Source organism: Tauraco erythrolophus, chromosome 9 (assembly GCF_009769465.1).
Source record: "Tauraco erythrolophus isolate bTauEry1 chromosome 9, bTauEry1.pri, whole genome shotgun sequence".
Lineage (NCBI taxonomy): Eukaryota > Metazoa > Chordata > Aves > Musophagiformes > Musophagidae > Tauraco > Tauraco erythrolophus.
This window is the reverse complement of record NC_141473.1, coordinates 29,863,025-29,881,878: the sequence shown is the minus strand read 5'-3', so window position 1 is coordinate 29,881,878 and position 18,854 is coordinate 29,863,025. Positions and strand designations below refer to the sequence as shown.

Below are 18,854 nucleotides of genomic sequence, written 5' to 3'. Positions count from 1 at the left end.
TGGGATGTGTTAAAGAAGTAATTGAAAATACATATTATAATTATTTGAAATTACAAACCACTTCACACTATTAATTACTTCAGCAAGCTGTGTATTTTTACATTTGTAATCACTCATAGAGATAAGATTACTGCTAAAGCAGGTTCAAAATAAATATACATGTCAATACCTCTTTAAAAAAATACAAACTGAAAAGAACATTTTCCCCAAAACATTTTGAAGAGTTGATTTGTGCCCATGCTTGCTGAGAATTCCTGTCCCTACTAGCCCTGTAATGATGATCTAGGGCAGCCATTCACAAACCATAAATGACCAATACATAATCCCCCCTTACGGCTACCAGCTCATAAAAGGTTTTACTGCATTATGGAATCAATGTTTCCTCTATGATAGAATGATAGAGCAGTTCCGATTGGAAGGGACCTCCCTGGAGGTCATCTAGTTCAAGACCCTGCTCAGAGCAGGTTTAATGAGATCAGGTTGCTCAGGGACTTGATCACCAGGCAGCCTGGAGGAAAAAGAAAGAAAATGAAAAGAGCTCCCCTAAACTTCAGGGATTAGTAAGGAGCAAGAGTAATTTATAATGCAGAGAAACAGATTACAAGCTATAAAAGAACATTGGGAAAAGGTTCTATTTTTAAAAATACAATAAAAATTAAATGTAACTGAAAGAATGAAATTACTAGCAATATTCTGTAAATACTGAATGGCAAATATAAGAGGATCCTTTGATTATCACATGATTAAAATGAGTCAATATCAAACAAAATTTCCCTGTAACTTAGTAAAGATAGCCACCCTTTTCTCAGAATCGCATAAAACAAGAATAAACACCTCAGGGACGGATCCCCACTGTGAACCTCATAAGAGTGTCTTCCTTTATATGTGAACATCCTCAGGTCTATTTAAGATGACACAAAAGCAGGCTTTGATGAACCTGAGTGGGCAACTTTTTGTACATTTGCACAACCTCCAGCACATGAAATCTTTAACTCAAGATTACAGGTAACATGGCTAAAAGCAACTTCGCAACCTTTGCAATCAGGGCCTGATTGACACCAAAAGTGTTCTTAAAGTTAGAAATACGAGTTTCCCAAAAGTTACTGGGATTTATGGGCTAAGTGATTTGGTTGTCTTTGGAAAACTTTTATAGCATGGTTTGCAAAAATTGCATATTTTGATCCAGTAAGAATGAATTACAAGATGAATTTCTATGTCTCTCTAGACCACCGGCCAGTGTAGAACATCTTGAAAAATTCAGGTGATTTTAAATATATAAATTTATAAATGAGATTTTGTTAATCTAATTGGTTTTTTTCCACCAGAGTTGCCCTCCCTACTGTGAACTCAGCAGATTCTCCAACTACTCCTGCTTTTTTTTATAGCACTTGACAATGAAGTGTAAACATTTATGTGTTAATCTCATTTAAAGTTTATAAATCTCAAACCACTTAACTATTCTGTAGCTATTTCTCTATTTGAAACAGAGGAAAAAAATATATTTACGACTATAGTTACCATGTTACCATGATAACAACTGACTCCAGAAACAAGGGATGGTAAAAAAAAAAAAAAGAAAAAAGGAGAAAAAAAAAAAAAAAAATATTTTGGAAAAAAAGAGAAACCAAGCCCAGATTTTCAAATAAAAAGAACCCAGAAGCCCTTAAAAAAAGTTCTCAGTACTAGATAAATCAGAATAAAATAACGAAAATTGGCAACACGAAGCAGGATATTTCAGCCTTCTCGGAGCCTCTGCTGAATGTAAATCTGGAGATGCAGACACAGGCAAACATAAAGCTGGATTTCACTAAATCTATGGGAGTGCTAGTATGGATCAATTTATTTTCTCAGTTTCTAATCTCCTAAAACCCCACATATTTGCTTTGATGTTCTAAAGACCTCAATACCACACCCCTAGTGCAGGACATGAGCAACGGAGAATATTCCTTTTTAACTCCGAGCAGATTCATTGTCTCCTAGCAAAGCAATACTACATATATCCCTCTCATTCCTCATGGCAGTCAGAGTGGTGCTCTATATATTCTACAAAATCTCCATAAAAGGTGCAGAGAATATGCTGCTGTTACTTGCATTTTAGCTACACTATTCTGCAGCTTTTTTACCTCTGTAATTCAGTGAGCATTTCAATGAGTAGTCAAGTAAAAAGATTTTTCAGAATATGTAAAACTTTTACCCTTTCAAATGTGTGACACATTAGCACCATCTTAGCTGTAATATTCAACTACTATTTCCATGCATGAGGCTCTTTAGCAAGTTAAGAAAGCCTTCGGCTTTGACCTTAAAATTTAAAAATTCTCCCATTCTTTGTTTTTCCCAATTACATAAAGTAACATACTATATGGGAGGTCAAAAACAATGACATCTGTTTTACTGTTTCAGAAGATAATCATATTACTCACTAAGGATGTACAGTAATGACCTTTGAAATGGTCAATGTCAACTTTTTTGTACTGTCCAGTGACATAACTTTCTCTTCATTATCTTCATTATCAGCATTTTTCTAAGTAAAATCCTTTCTTCAACAAGGAAAATTGGAATTAATTTTCCTTTGTTATCAAAGTTAATCATATATGCTAATTTTGTGTGTGTGTTCAATTCACTGAAAATGTCATTGTAATGTTCAGAGAATTAAATGTCATGAGAAAAAATATTAATGTTTTTAAAAAGTATGCACAGAGAAGTCCTTCCTTATACATTGGTACATTGAATGAGATTCTATGAAAAATGAACTTCGCACTAGCTCTTTGACAATAAAAGAAAAAAAAAAACAAACAGTTGCTTCAGGCCACAGATTGTACAATAATTGTCTTGAACCATTATTATTACATATCTTGACACTGAGTGAACGTGCTCATCCTGGCTATTGCATCAATATCCGTCACCTCTCCTCAAAGCTCCATAGCAGCATTCCCTACCCATGTATTTACAAATCTATGTCAGATATAGCAACAACTAACAGCAATAGACTATTACGAGTAAAGCAGACTAAAAGAATCATAGAATGGTTAGGGTTGGAAGGGACCTTAAAGATCATCTAGTTCCAACCCCCCTGCCATGGGCAGGGAAATCCTCCACTACACCAGGTTGCCCAAAGCCTCATCCAACCTGGCCTTGAACACTTCCAGGGATGGGGCATCCACAACTTCTCTGGGCAACCTGTTCCAGTATCTCACCACCCTCAATGTAAAGAACTTCTTTCTTATATCTAACCTAAAACTGCCCTCTTTCAGTTTAAATCCATTGCCCTTTGTCCTACCACTACACACCCTTGTAAAAAGTCCCTCTCCAGCTTTCCTGTAGGTCCCCTTTAAGGAACTGGAAAGCTGCTATAAGATCACCCCAGAGCCTTCTCTTCTCCAGGCTGAACAGCCCCAACTCTTTCAGCCTGTCTTCATAGCAGAGGTGCTCCAGCCCTCTGATCATCTTTGTGGCCCTCCTCTGGACTCGTTCCAGTAGCTCTATGTCCTTCTTGTGTTGGGGACTCCAGAGCTGAACACAGTATTCCAGGTGGGGTCTCACGAGAGCAGAGTAGAGGGGCAGAATCACCTCCCTCGACCTGCTGGCCATGCTCCTTTTGATGCAGCCCAGGATACAGTTGGCTTTCTGGGCTGCCAGCGCACATTGCCCGCTCATGTTGAGCTTCTCATCCACCAGCACTCCCAAGTCCTTTTCCTCCTACGTTGCCTTTTGGGCAAGAGACCTGCAGGTTCATTTATACTTGTTTAAATTATGTTATAAGCCAACTGTAACTAATGTTCTTTCAGTGCCAAAAAACTTTGCTAAATGATGCATAGATGTTGGTAATATGAAACAATATAAACTAAATTTCAAGTGCTAGTGCCCTTATATTTTTTCCTTTTAATATTAACACTGGCTACCAATGGCAAGAGAGCATGAGAACAAGGAAAAACAAACTAAAACAAGCTCTCCTGACAATAGCAAATATTCGAACATTAGAACTTTTTTTTTTATTTGTTCTGGGCTTTAAAGACATTACTCATTTAGAAAATCTCATTGAAATGTATTATCTTTGTTTTCAATTAATTATTATCCAATTTCAGAAGCTGGAGCTTAGATCATCAGGGCAGATACCGAAGTTTGCAATACAGTAACTCACAGATATTTTGATTCAAGTTCTTCCAGTTTTTATAGAAGTCAAATATTTCTGAAGAATTCAAGCCCAGTCTCTGCTTTCAGAGTTGGGATTCTGGAGCACGATGTGAGTACCAGGTCCCCAACAATGTTCACCCCCTTCTCTGTGCTCAGCTGACACTCACAGCCTGACAGCATCCCTACGCAGGTAAGACCAGAGAGGAGCAGCAGGCATAGAGCAAACATGGATAAATTTCTCACTAGTGCCATGAGATAAATTCGTCAAGTTCATATTGCTCCCAAATTTATCAGAGAAAACCAATGTGTATTTGAGTTTTTGTAAACAAAACAGGCTCTATGCTCTACATATTGATTACCCTCCAGAAGTTAACTCGACTATGACATAAAATGGATGTATTCTAGCATAGATCTCAGATGGAAACAGACCTAATGGACCACCTGATAAACAACAAAAATCAGAAAGCTGTGGCTCAAAGACTGATGAAAAGGTGGACAGAAAATAGTTGAGGACATTGCAATATTGAACATTTTAAAGGAGTTCTGTACCTTGTCTGTGAGCCTCCAGTGAAACATACATTAGGAAAAGTAAGATACGGAAAAAGTGGAAGTCCATTGCCTAATATTTTTACTGTACCTACTATGTATCATATGTATCCCATCACATATACCTATCCATATGCGTACAGTTCCTCCATTCCTGTCCCTGGTCTGAAACCAGAGTTGGAGTAACTGAAGTTTCATACACGTCTTTCTCCAGACAGAAGATGAGATTCCAGTTAGAGGCTCCTGCATCTTCCTTTATTCTTTATTCCTTTATTCCGTTTAAAAGACTTTCCAGTAAGACCAAACCAGTTGCTTTTGCAGACTTCCCAGTACTTCCTGACTTCCAGACTCAGGTAATACACACAGCGCTTGGCAATGACTCCATCTTGAATTTTATTTGAAAACTGTCCTTAGGTTGACACTTCAGAGAAATTACTGATCTTAAAAAGGAAGTCTTCTGTTTTAAAGATACTCTAGAGAAGTATTTCAAACAATTCCTCTGTGAGAGCATCCTGCTACGTGGGGAATCCAGCTCCAAGTATTAAAGTATACCTGAGAAAAAAGCAAACTAAAAGCACAGGGACAAAGCCATCAATATGTTAAGCCAGATTCCTGCCATTTGCTGCTCTCGTTCAGGAACACTCACTTCAATTAGAATGAGGAAGGGCTGAAACACGGGAGGATGATCTCAGATTGAATAGTTGCTCTTGACACGGCAGGCCAGGGGTCTGTGCCCTGAGCAGCGGCAGTGGTATTTGAAAGACAAGTACTATCGAGTGAACCGAATGTAAAAGGGCACTTAAAAGTGAAATTTCTAAATCAGGTTTAAACCAGTAATTTACCACTAACCCCAGTTACTCACAGCTGCAGTGTTCCATAGCAACACAACCTGCTTGACTCGCCTTGGCATCTAGAAAGTGACAGGTTTTGTAGCATTTTCTGTTAATTACATGAAAATTATTAATTATTCCTTAACATTTCTCCTGAGACTGGTAATTTTCAGGTGCTAACTAATAAATGAATCATTCCGGTAAGCAGAAATATCTGAATTGTTCGTTCTAACTCAGAGAGCTCAGCGTTATCGCTGATACACAAGAAAGCCCTGTAAAATTTCAACGAGGTGGCAAATAGCAATTATATGTATATTAGACAGATGCACATTCAACAAGGTAATCAGGTCATACAGTGAGGAAGTTCCAGCTATCTGTATTTCCTCTAGAATATTCTACACTGACTGCAGTACTGTTTAAATTAAGACTGATTTATGTAATTCCATGTTGGGTACGTAAAACGCAGTTTTGAATTAGCTGAAATTTAAGTGGCTCTATCTTGTCTAAAATTACACAAAAAAGCCTAGCATTTTTCGCTCTAGCAGCACACGCAGCAGCAGGGACGCAGCAGAGAAGAACGTCCCGTATTGCCATAAGGAGGACTACGCACTCGTTTGCAGACGTGATGTGCAAGGAGCACCGCTCAATAAAGGAGCAGCACGCTCTCATCGTGTACTCCTGTGGTACAGCTGAAGAGAACTGACATATCAACTGCCCACAGACCACGTTTCCAGCTGAAGCACCATGCTCCCTGCTTCTGTTATCAATTCATCACTTGTGAAACAATCGACACAAAGGAACAGAAGGCTCTGCTTAGCGCAGAACAGGGATAAGATGTTTACTCTGTGCCAGTGCAATACCGCTTCAAGAGACAATAAAGAACTAAGGGACGGATGCTGCACAGGTCGTAAGTATTTCCTTTCACTGTGAAGGGCATGAATTTTATTTCGGTTCACGCTGTTTACCACCAAAAATCAAAATTTTAAACAATCAGCAACATCAACGGTAAGATTTATGCCCCAATGATAAGAACCAGCAAGACATATAATGAATTATAAGAGCTAATTCCTTCCTAACTGGACATTATTTTATATACAGAAAACGTATTTTAGAAGTACTAACACAATTTAGACTAACTATCAGATATCAGCAGTTTTCACTCTAGAAGTCATTGTGTAGATTCTCCTGATATCATTTGTCACACACTGCCTCAAGATAAGGAAAAAATGACATAAAAAAGGTTGACTAAGAATTTCATTTAAAAAATGTAACTTAATGCTAAGCACAACTAAAAATCTTTAGCCATTACAGTTTCAGCCACCTGCAAAACAGTGAAGTGAAACATGCAGCATAACAGATCTTTAATTATACATGAAAAAAATCTATCTTTATTCCCCTTTGATGCATCATACAGTGATAGAGTAGTGAAGAACAGAAAAAGACACATGCATCTTCAATACACACTTAAAATATTAATTGTAAAGCACAGCATATTTGCCAACTTCTTCGCTGCTACTTCCACTCAAGTGTAAAACAACATTACTGTGAATTTTGATGTGCCATATAGTCTTTCCACCTCAGGCAGTGATCTTATACCTCATTAGCTAAGTAGGTCTGAGCGGGATCAGAACTGAAAATGTGCAAAGAGGTCAAGATTCAAACCCGGAGGATATTTGTACGTGAGAAGAATTCAAGCACGCAAATATAATATTCATCTCAACATCTCTAATCTCCTCATTAGATACAAGGACCTGCACTTTCTTTCATACACCAGAGCAAGCACCAGGCTGAGACTGTTCCCGGAAGACCTTCTAGAGATCAATTTCTGGTTTTTATTTTTTGGTCTATTTAACATGATTTTACATGATAAATACATACATCGATTTCATATACCACTTGTTCACTCAAAAGCATTATCTTCCTTTTTCTGCAATGTTGTGTGACAAAATCAAGTGAATGATGCAAAGGCAAACACATACATCAGCCAGATTGAGACTCTCTCAAAATATTTGTCGTGGTTTAACCTCAGTGGGTAACAGAGCCCCACACAGCCGCTGGCTCACACCCCTGCAGCAGGATGGAGGAGAGAATCAGAACAATAAAAGTGAGAAAATTCACAGGTTGAGATAAAGACAGAAGCCGCACACACAAGCAAAGCGAAACAAGGAATCTATTCCCTACTTCCCATCGGCAGGCAGGTGTTCAGCCATCTCCAGGAAAGCAGGGCTCCATCATGCCTAACGGTTACTTGGGAAGACAAATGCCATTACTCCAAATGTCCCCCATTCCTCCTTCTTCCCCCTGCTTTATATGCTGAATATGTTGGTATGTCATATGGTATGGACTATCCCTTTGGTCAGTTGAGGTCAGCTGTGCTAGCTGTGTCCCCTCCCAGCTTCTTCAGCACCCTGGGCCTACTCACTGGTGGGGTGAGGTGACGAGCAGAAAAGAACTTGACTGTGTGAGCGCTGCTCGGATGTAACTAAAACATCTCTGTGTTATCAACACTGTTTCCAGCACAAATCCAAATCATAGCCCCGTACCAATTACCGTGAAGTAAATTAACTCTATCCCAGCAAAACCAGCACAATATTACAAATCAGACAAGACTTCCTCCCAACTCCTACAATCAGATCACTGCTAGTTAAATACCAGCAGCTTCCCATATCAGCTTAACCATGATTTTGTCCAGAAGGGATGTCACTTTACCTCACTTATCATAGTCATCATGTTTATGTTTTTTTAAATATCAGTAGTCATTCACAAGACTTTTTGAACATATATAAAATAACTTAACTCATTAAAAGTCAGCACTAGTCATTCAGAAAGCTCCTTACCCAGATATGGAATATTAGGTTTTTTGGTGTAAGCTACCTAGACCTGCAGTTCAAAATTTTTCAACTCCATACCAAACTACTCAACAAATTAGTTAGTTACTTGTAAAAATGCAGAGTATTTCATTCCTCTTTATGATATACAGTTTCTCTCTTCCCAAGATTTCAAAAAAATTTATTTTTAGTCTTGCTTCCACTGTTCTTTACCAAACCTAGCTATGATTAGACCTATGCCATTTTTAGAATTACATTGATGCCAAATAGTTTGTAAAGAAAACTACAATCACTCATATTATTCTTTTTAAGTGACACTCTGGTATCATTTAGCACTTGGCCATTTCCCAACATGCAGTGCTCTCAGCTTCTCTATTTTTCTTTCTTTATTGTTCATCCTTATTACTCTCTTGTTGAGAAACTTCCGTTTTTCATCACATTTTTTTAATCCAAAGAAGTTCTCTTTCATGATTAATAAGTTATATTCTTTGGCATCTAACGAATCAGACTCACACAGTTCCAAGTTATCACAAGTATTCTTATGTTTCACTATTACCTCCCACTCCATTCGCTCATAACTGCTTTCAATTTCACATACATACATTTATATACGAAACTGGCAAATATGCCATGTTTACTCTGTAACATTGACTACACTGTAGCTTTACATAGCAAACAAAATTATCATAATCACTTTTAGTTCAGTGATCAGTGCCTTAGATTAACGGTAGCACAGCAGAATGAGTCTTCTATGTAATCTAAAGTAGCTGTAGTATTTTGCATAAAACACTAACTAAAGAATTCGCAGATTATTACCTGTGACAACATAAGTCCTTTCCTCATTCCCAACAGGGATAAATAAGGAGGAATCAATATGTGAAGAAGTATGCTACATTTATCGTAGTCATCTTCCAAAGCAGGATATGGGGGAGAAGAAAACCCTGTGGTCCACGAGGAATAACACCTAACTTGAAAGACATGCTGAGGAAACAGGGCTCCCTGGGAACCAAGTACAGAGTTGAACTAGAAATATCTTTTCATGTTTTGAGAGCTGAGATATAATCACATAAACATTTCTCTTAGATACCCCTTAAAAGCAAATGCATGCTGCATGTCAAAAGAAGTTTGGATTCTTACCAAAGTATTCTCTCAGCCTTATTTTTCTTTCAATACTGAAGAGAAAAATAACTTACTAGACAGGCAAGTTTTACTATATGTACTTGTACTTCACGTGTTCATAGAGGCAAAAGTATGCTGACATATTTCAAGGCATCTTTTTTAATTTGCAATAAGGAAAAAAGCAGGATTACTGAACTAAGTTTCCTGAAAGTTTATCTTAGGTTCTACATTCCTCAGATGTTAGATCCTGTTTTGCAGATGGTTAACATATAAGGGTATTTTCTGTTAGCAGAGGCTGCACTTCAGTAATGATGAAGGCAAAATGTGTGTGCATGCATGTATATTAGCAATCAATCAGTCAATTTTACAAACATTAAGTTGAAAGGGATGGCTTACACCATAACACCGAAATCATTTACGCACAATTAGGAGGATAAATATTCCCCCTTCTAGAGATAAGGCTTCTAAGTTTCTAAATCACCACTGAAAAGAAAATTGGATGCCCTTGAAAAATGTTACCGCATATATGTTAATAATATAATAAACGTTACTGCATATATGGTAATAATGGTGTGTTTCAAAAAGTTGATAGAATAAGGATTTAATTATGCAAGTACTCATACATTAGTAACTTGCATGTAGGTAAGTTCTCTGCATAATAATATACATACATAACATACATCGATAATACACGTTATAATTGAATGTTTGTAATTATTTTCAGGATCAAAGCCCTTATTAAAAATTCAAATTAAAGCCTTATAATGGTAGTAGTCATGATGGACTTACATGCAGATATAATGAAATGAAGTCCTGTAATAAGTGGAATGTTTTGCATATACAATTAGATAATCTTAAAAAAGATCAGTGTAGGGAGAGCTGACAATTGCCAAAAGGAAAGAGATGAAATTGTAAAGATATTACTAACATTTACTAGGCAAATAGGAAAAATAACAACATTCCAGAAACAGTATTCCTTAGGAGAAATGGTGAACCTACCAAAATGCCAAAATGATGGGAAACCTGAAGGGATGGGATGTTTGGCTATCTCTGGGCTAATGACCTGAAACTAATCTCTGGGTAATGACCAACATAGAGGGACTGCAGTAAGAAAGAACATCAAGTTTGTTGCCTCCGACCTGTGTTAGCAATAGCAAGGCTGTTCCTCTTCCCAGGAAAGCAGAAAGACGAGTTACCGGACACAACCATTCAGCAGCAGCAGCCATACAAGGACCTTTGGTGACTTGGATTTTAAAAAGCATATCAACAGCATAGAAACACCAGCTCTCTACTGCCTGTTAACGCATTAAACACTGGTCATGAAAGAGTCACCTTTTTCCCAGCTCTTTTAAAACTGCAGAGTGCTAGGAGGTAAGGCAGCGGGAACAGAAAGCTGAAATTTTATACCAGAGTAACCAGTCAGTGAAGGATTATTTGGAAAAGTATGAAAACATCAAAAAAGTGAATAATGTTTTTATATTTTGTAAGCACTATTGATTTTTTTAAAGCTTTTCTAGAAGTGACTTGCACCTTTCCTTCATTACCTACCAAAAGTGGAATAAAAAACTATGACTATCTGGGGTGACATTCAAACCCTACCCCCATGACAATTTTTAAGAGCTGTGTGATTAATTTCTTTAGGAAAAAATGTTCTGTATTTATGTTGCATTAGAAATGAATTATGAACTCAAGTGTCACCATTGTCAAGGAAAAAAAAGCAAAAATATCAATGAAATATGGAGCAAAAATACAGTTTAAGCTGAATTACATTGCTTGAATTAGGGTAGACTTAGGAAGTATGGTTTACAGCTCACACATGATCTCAAATAAAAACCACCAGGAAAAGTTTAAATTTACAAGTAAGAGCTGAGAAATATTTTTTTTCCAAAGATGCCATATCTCAGAAGACACCCCAGTCTGACTGAAGATGTGTTTATAAGAGTAGGCTCAAAGAGCAATCCGAGTAGTTCTGAAAACTCTCGTTTCCGAGCAGAGACTGTTACTACTGGAACATCACACACAGTCATCAGCTCTGCAATGAAATTTTTTTAATGGTCTGAGATTGAAGCACAAACTTTGTTCTTTACATGTCACTGAAGGCTACCAGGAGTGTCACAGAAATGTACAACAAAGCTCTAAAAAGGCTTTGAGAGTGAAGCACAAATTATGCTCTTGACATACACCCCTACATGCCATTAAAAGTTACCAACAGTGTTGTAGAAACTGACAGATTGTCTCAAAGTTGATAAACATTACTGAAAACAGTCATCTCTAAATATTTGTTGTAAAGACTGCGAGGATGTTTTGTACACTGCCACATACTAGGTTGGGTCCTGTAAGCACAATTCGTCATTTTCAAGTATCTATGGATGGCTGAGAAAACGGTTTCAAATTTGAAGGTCCAGAGTTTAGGCCTCCACTCTTGCATACTGTTTTCGCTTTGCCTACTACATTGAAGAACCTTCTGCTTCTAAAAGTTTCAGCCACAACCCATTCTCAGCTGCTTTAAAAACAAAACATCTTAACGGCAACAAAATAAGAAACAGAAACTCAAGGCATTACCCGGTGCGATGGAACAGGCTGGCAGCCCAGCTCTTACAGCCCTGCAGGCCAACCTGTTCTCTCCTGCAGGAAGAACACAAATGGTGTTGTAAGAAGGACCTCCCCTGGCTAGACTGAAACCTGCCACCTAAGAAGAAATGTTTGTTCATCTTCCCTGCATTCTGCAGGTTTTCCTATTTGGTGTGCTGTACTCAAAAGACTTCACAGAAGTTTTGGCTTCAATACGCTAGGTCAGCATTAAGATCATTGAATAAATAGGGCTCTAAGGCAACAGGGGCGTGCTTATGAAAAAGGATTTCCAATGCAGGAGATTGAAACTAAACGCCATTCTCAACTGACGAGTTACAGCAATTCTGCAAGGGGAGCTGTACGCAGCCCCAATTCAGTGTCATTAACTCCAAAAGGCAAAACATGTTGAAGCATCCGAGCTGTGGCTTTACCGCCGCACCGCCCGCTCCCTGTTAAGCAGCTGGACGTCCGCGTCCTATTTAAATCACATGTTCTTTGGTAGCAGGGCTCTGAGACACTCATAGTGCTGCTACATTTAAAGATCACTTCTGCAAAAACTCCAGACGGGTTTCTCTGTTGTTAGGGATAATGTAACACTTCCCAAACTCTTATTTTGTTCCAACTGAGACAGGAACGATGCCTAGTTTGTGCTTGAAGCCAAACATTCTTGTACTACTACTAAGGGTAGATTAGTCATTGAATTGCTTTAAAAATACTAAACTGTTTCTAGCATTGACACACTCTTACAAGCTGCCTGCCACCAGCAGAGCCACAGGTGAAATGGCAATGGCAAAGAGATCTTCAGATCACATTAAAGATTTTCCTTTGTACTTGACATTGGTGCTGTAGGAAGCCCTGGGCAGGTCAGCAGGCATCCCAAACCCCCGGGGCATCCCCCAGGCTGCAGAGGTCTAAGGACAGGGGTGGATGAGAGCTCCACACTGGTCTTCCACATCGGAAATCGAGTGCAAGCTAGTACCATAAAAAGTTGCAGGAACACAGGAAAGAAACTATTCAGGCAAATACCACCAAAGACAGGGAAGACCTACAATTAGATTCGTTTTCTGGCTCAGTAAGGATTAGTATTTGCTTTTATGGAAAACAAAGGTAAAAGACACTTAGAGCTACCGTTTGAGTATAACCAGTTTGCTTAAGAAGATTATATATTGTAATTAGTTTTAAAATTTTAAGGACATATTAGAACATAAACCTATAAACTAACCAGGGAAAATTATTTTTAAACAAGAAGATACACATTCTAACATTCACTCAGATCTTAGGAATATATGTTTGCTACCTCGTTCATGCTGTACTTCAGAGAGAATCCACCACCAGTATTAGGAAACAAATGAGAGTACAAACAAAATGGCATCATAAAACCTATAAAAACCATTGCAAACTCCAACTTTATTTCTACAACAATTTGTCAGGTGTGGCATTGCTAACACTGTGTCACAGCTGCATCCTATCAGAGGCATGGCAGGACAAGAAATGTTTCTTGCAACAATAGTAGCCTAGATGCTTTTGTTTGGTTGGAAGGTAAAAGCTCTTCACCATTATTACTTAAAGCAAAACTTTGAAAGTGTAAAATGGATTAATTTTACACTTTTAAATAAAAGGGGTTATTTTGTAGTTTCCTGTAATAGCTTGCCCATGCATTAATTTCTTTATTTTATGAAAATGGTGTCTAGATCGTTTTCCCTGTAGCTTTCTCTTAAACACACACATTTCGCTCAACATACACATTTAGTTTCTTCATAAGTTTCTTACTAAAACCTTTTTTTCCTTAATCCTGCCTACTGCAGAGAAACAACTGCATAGCAAGTTTCTGGTAAGTAAAAAAACAAACAAACAAAAAGGCATTTTTATTGGACTCTTCCCAAATGTACTGGATTTCTTTTTCACATTTAAAAAGTAAGGGAAGGCATAACATAAGTAGATAAATAAATAAATAAATGCTTGTTTCTACAAAAAGAGTGAAAATACCGCAACTGAAATATTGGATTGTACTTATTCCATGTCACTAACGTTTAAAGGGAAGAACTGTCCCCCCAGTCAATATTCAGCAGATATGACAGACAAAGTTAAGAAGCAGAGCGCTTAAATTAGATTACAACTATGAGAATACTAGCAGATTCTAAATAAGACTTGGCTTCCTCACAAAAAGTCCTGCATAATTGACAGTTACATAGTTCTTTTCACTCCAATTTATCAACCTTTAAAAATAAAGCCATTTTATACCATGTTTGATATTTCTATGATGACATTTGAAACGCGCTCTGGGATTCCCAGCTACTAGCACAGTTCAAGGAAACTACTGTTTTTAAGTTCAAATAATAGCAATATTATTTGATAGATTAAAAATAGATTAAGAAAAATCAAACACAAGAATTAATGTAACTACAGCTTTATTTTGCATATAGGGAGGGCAGGAAATGTGAGGAAAAGAGGGCTCCTTTTCTTCAGACTCTATCTATCTGGGTATTGATGAGCATGTGCTCTGACTGCTCAGACATGCTGGGAACACTTTCCTTCACATCATGCAGTCAAGATGGGAACCACTGAAGAAGAATTTGAGGATTAATCGGTGTGTTAATTGAGGTTATCTAGATCATGATAGATGGGAACAACATATTAAACAAGTTACCATGGCAGCCAAACTCATCTGTTAAAACCAAAATTAATGGACAAACAAACTTAAATTCACTTTCTCATTGATTTTTATCCAGCTGCACTGGGCTATAAAAGAGCTATCAGGGAAAGCTATCCATTAGCTGTCAACTCTGAATGCCTTAAGAAGCAATTGCTAATCCTCCAATGATATCTCACTAAATCCTAATCTCTACAAATTGTTCCTTGGAAGAAGCATTAAACTGGTCATCAAACCAGGTCTTTAATGCTTCTTAGAGTTATTCAACCTGTAATCCATTTGAGATAATACAGAGTACTAAAACTTAGAAATCCAGTTAAAATAAATGAGTCTGGTATTGTCAACTGCAGGTCTCTACATCGTTGTGTGTTTTGTGTGCTGCGAAAAAAAAACAACAAACAAACAAACAGGAAAATGGACTGTTATTACAAAAAAAAAGCCTTTAAGATTCATTAAAATTAAGAGACTACTGCTATATTTTAATTTTGCTTTGCGATATGATCTCCTCTTATAACAGGGTATAAAAAGCTTTTATTAAGTGGTGGAGATAGATTCATTAAAATTTCAGTGCTCATATCATTCCAGATAAACAGTAGAATAAAAAGACATTCTTTTTCTCACCTTGTTAAAATCTTGATTGTCTCACCTAGAATTATATGAGATGCAACCACAAAAATGGGTACAGCTAAACCTGTATGAAGTTGATTAATAAGGCTCTAAGACTAACTTAGCATTTTAGGAAAGGAGAAAACTGTGATGGAGCTTGGAAAAAAAAAAGAATAGGGATATTAATTTCATAGAATAACTGTAAAAACATTAATATCTCCCTCATATGTTGTTAAAGGAAACAACTCTTCTTGCTTCCCAGTGCCATAGCTCCAGTTCACTTAAAGACTTTTGATTAGAGGTCTGGTGAGAGCAAAGAGGTAAAAATTACTGATTGCAGATAACAATCTACAAATCTCAAAGTTCTTCAAGTGAGTCAAGCACAAGGTATGATGTTTAAGCAGAAATAATCAACCACACAGCATAGAAAACAAATCACTAACAAATAACAAAAACAGCAATGATCACATTAAAACAAACAAACAAACAAACAATAATAAAAAAAGAAAGTATGCCGAAGTGATGCGAAGGGCATCATCTATTCTACCTATGCACCTCAGAAAGAGCATCAAAAGTACTGTCATATTAGGCAATAGACAAACTTTCTAAAGGTAAGGATTGCGAAACACTAGAATAAACTGTCTTTGTGGAAGCCCAAATACTGGGCTACAGGGTGTTACAAATCCTCAGATTCTACCTGATCCTGCCCTGAAGAGGAAACTCAGGAGACAAGGGAGGGCCTAGTTAGTAGGTTCTGCTTTTGTGACTGTGACTGCATGAATTCACACATGCTGTCAAACACTGATCTCCAAAATAGAACGGGACAAATATAAAAAAAAAAACTCTGAACCACCACACACCCCACATACACTAGAAAACTTACAAATATTTTGGTAAAAAATTACAGTGGTATAACTCAAGTGAATCAACGAGGTTAGAGAAGATAGGAAGAAAAGCTGGAGGCCACACACTGCTATGTGAAGTGCATATCATGGAAATGGCAAGCTTACGTCAGAGTAACTCTGAAAATAACACTTTTCGCCTATAAAAAGTAATAGAACAAAAAGGTTACAAAGTAAAATAACACAAGCGGGCACATAAACTGGTTAACAAAAATAATTTTTCAACAGGCAAAAAACAACAGACCCACATTTATCAAATTAGACAAACACCAGTATTCTACATTTTCAGAGACCATTTGGGGCAAGTTGTTGAAGATGTTTTGAAATGAGTACACGAAAGATTACAATGTCACAGCACCCTCTACAAATTTGAAAATACAGCTTTTATTTAAGTTGTGTCTACTATTCAGTGAAATATATCAAGAAGTAAAGATTGGCCAATGTTCCCAACAAAGAAAAGGAATGAAGCCTAATTCCAGACAACATTTTTAACAGCAACCACTGCTGTTGAATAGCTGGGGCTAGAAGTAACAGGAATCGCTGCTGGTTGAGAACTTTTTAACAGATGAGGCCACTGTTCAAACAGCTAATCCCGTACTTCTGATGAGACCATTTTAACATTGTTCTGACTCATGACCTTATAGAAGGGACTATTTTACCTGATAGATGCTTACCCTGAGCTATACACAACCACTATTAAGGCTGTATATGACTTGGAGATATGTTTTAATTGCATGACCAAGAAAAGCAGTTAAGTACAGGACAAAACAGTATTTAGCTGAATTCTTTCACCAATACACAGCAGAAGTTTTACTCCATCTGACCTCTGAAAAAACAGATGCATTCATACATACTGGAACATGTTATACATCTGCAAATAAAAAAGGATCCCACTATCATATTACACAGAATGTAATGCAACCTAATATGCAGTAAAATTTTCTATTTTTAATATTCTGTATTGTCCTTTTAAACACAATATTGCTGTATCTTCTCCTAAATGTTGAGGAATGTGAACAAAATGTAAAAGGCTTTTTCTTTCACAATGGTGTCATTCTTCACGCAATTACCTGCTTGGGAGAAAAATAAAGCCACTACAAATTTACTGAGCAAAATAAAGCTCAGTTACTACCATGTCTAAGGAATAAAGGCAACTTACTGTATTTGTTAAAGTGATTTTCTTAGCATATTGAAATATTTACTTAAACACTAATTTCTGGAAAACAGCAAGAACATTAAATGAAGAAGTGGAAAGTGTCAAAAAGGTGCAAAATTATAACAAAAATACTCTGAGAAGTTTTGATTATTCCTTGGGAAGCAGAAAAGAATCATAAGGCCCAGACAACTTATTTTTTAGTGGAAAAAGAGCCCCTTTTAAAATAATGGAACAAAGTTTTTGAAGACATTTGTCATTCAGAACACACATTTCCTCTCCTTAAATTTAGTATTATATTAGAATTTTATAGTACCAGATAACGACCTAAAGTGAAGTCATTAAAAAAATTAGCTGGGTAGCTACTAATAAATATAACCTTTTTCTCTTTTGAAGAAGTTGAGAGATATACACCCACAAACACAAATTTCCAAAGTAAGAGTGTAGCTGCATGTATATTCAAAAGAAGTTATATATAAATAAGAGGCAGTTACAGGTGAATCAACACAGAAAGTACCCCATACGTTGAGGAGAGAATAAAATCATTTAGCATATCTCAGCGATCCATTTGGTCCTCAGAAGACAAACCCATCAACTGTAAACCCAATATATTATAATGGAAAGGAAGTACAGAAGTTGCAAAGGACAGGAAACCATATCAAAGTGTCCTTGGCACTTTCTCCAAATGAGGATTTTGTCTTCTGAAGAAAGAAACCAACAGGAAACTGATCCTTCACCAGAGTCAGACTGTTCTGACTGCTGCTCGGTCAACAAATCATTGACCTAATTGAAACTCCAGCTCTCAGATGTCAGGCAGAGAGATGATAAAAAACCCAAACCAAACCAAAACAAAACCAAACCAAACCAAAACAGAAGTATCCACAGCCGCATGTGAACTGGCAGGGAACATGAAGGATAAAGACCTGCTTATTGAAAGGGCCATCTGCATGAATTCAGCTACGTGAGCACTACAGAATGCTTAGGAAAATGCCATGTTTATGCAGTATATTCATACAAAGAATGTAATTTAAGGAGTCACAACACAGAATTTGGAAAATAGATCTACATTTTATAGGAAAACAGTTTCTGCAGGTCGTTGTCAAATATTTTATCCTCTTGCATAACAGAAAATACACTCTCAAGGTGTAAAGATAATAAAAAAATTACTCACTTAAATGCCATGCTCATGTGAAAACTCCAGCAGACAGGAAACTGAATATTGTTAAAGCTGAAAAAAAGTCTTCAAACTCTTCGCCATCAAACTAGGTAAGGAAAGACTCAGAGGAGAGGGGTTAACTTGACAACTTTCTACCTGATGGATGCAAGTAAATACAGAAAATTCTACCCCGCTGTGGCCACTTAAAAGATCACAGAATACAGTAAATAGGGGAAATGTGATTGATTCTTAGGGTCTTCTTTTTTTTATTTTTAGCAGCAAATCTTCAGCCCGTTCAACAGCTGCTTCTTGAAACAGCAAAAAAAAAGGATATCAGGTGATCAGTTTTGACTCAGTTCTCC

General features: G+C 37.1%; 1 protein-coding gene across 1 annotated transcript in view; it reads right to left on the bottom strand.

Annotated features, from left to right (window-relative positions):
- The window catches only part of NRG3 (neuregulin 3), a 413,505-nt gene that overhangs the window by 377,291 nt on the left and 17,360 nt on the right, over positions 1-18,854 (bottom strand).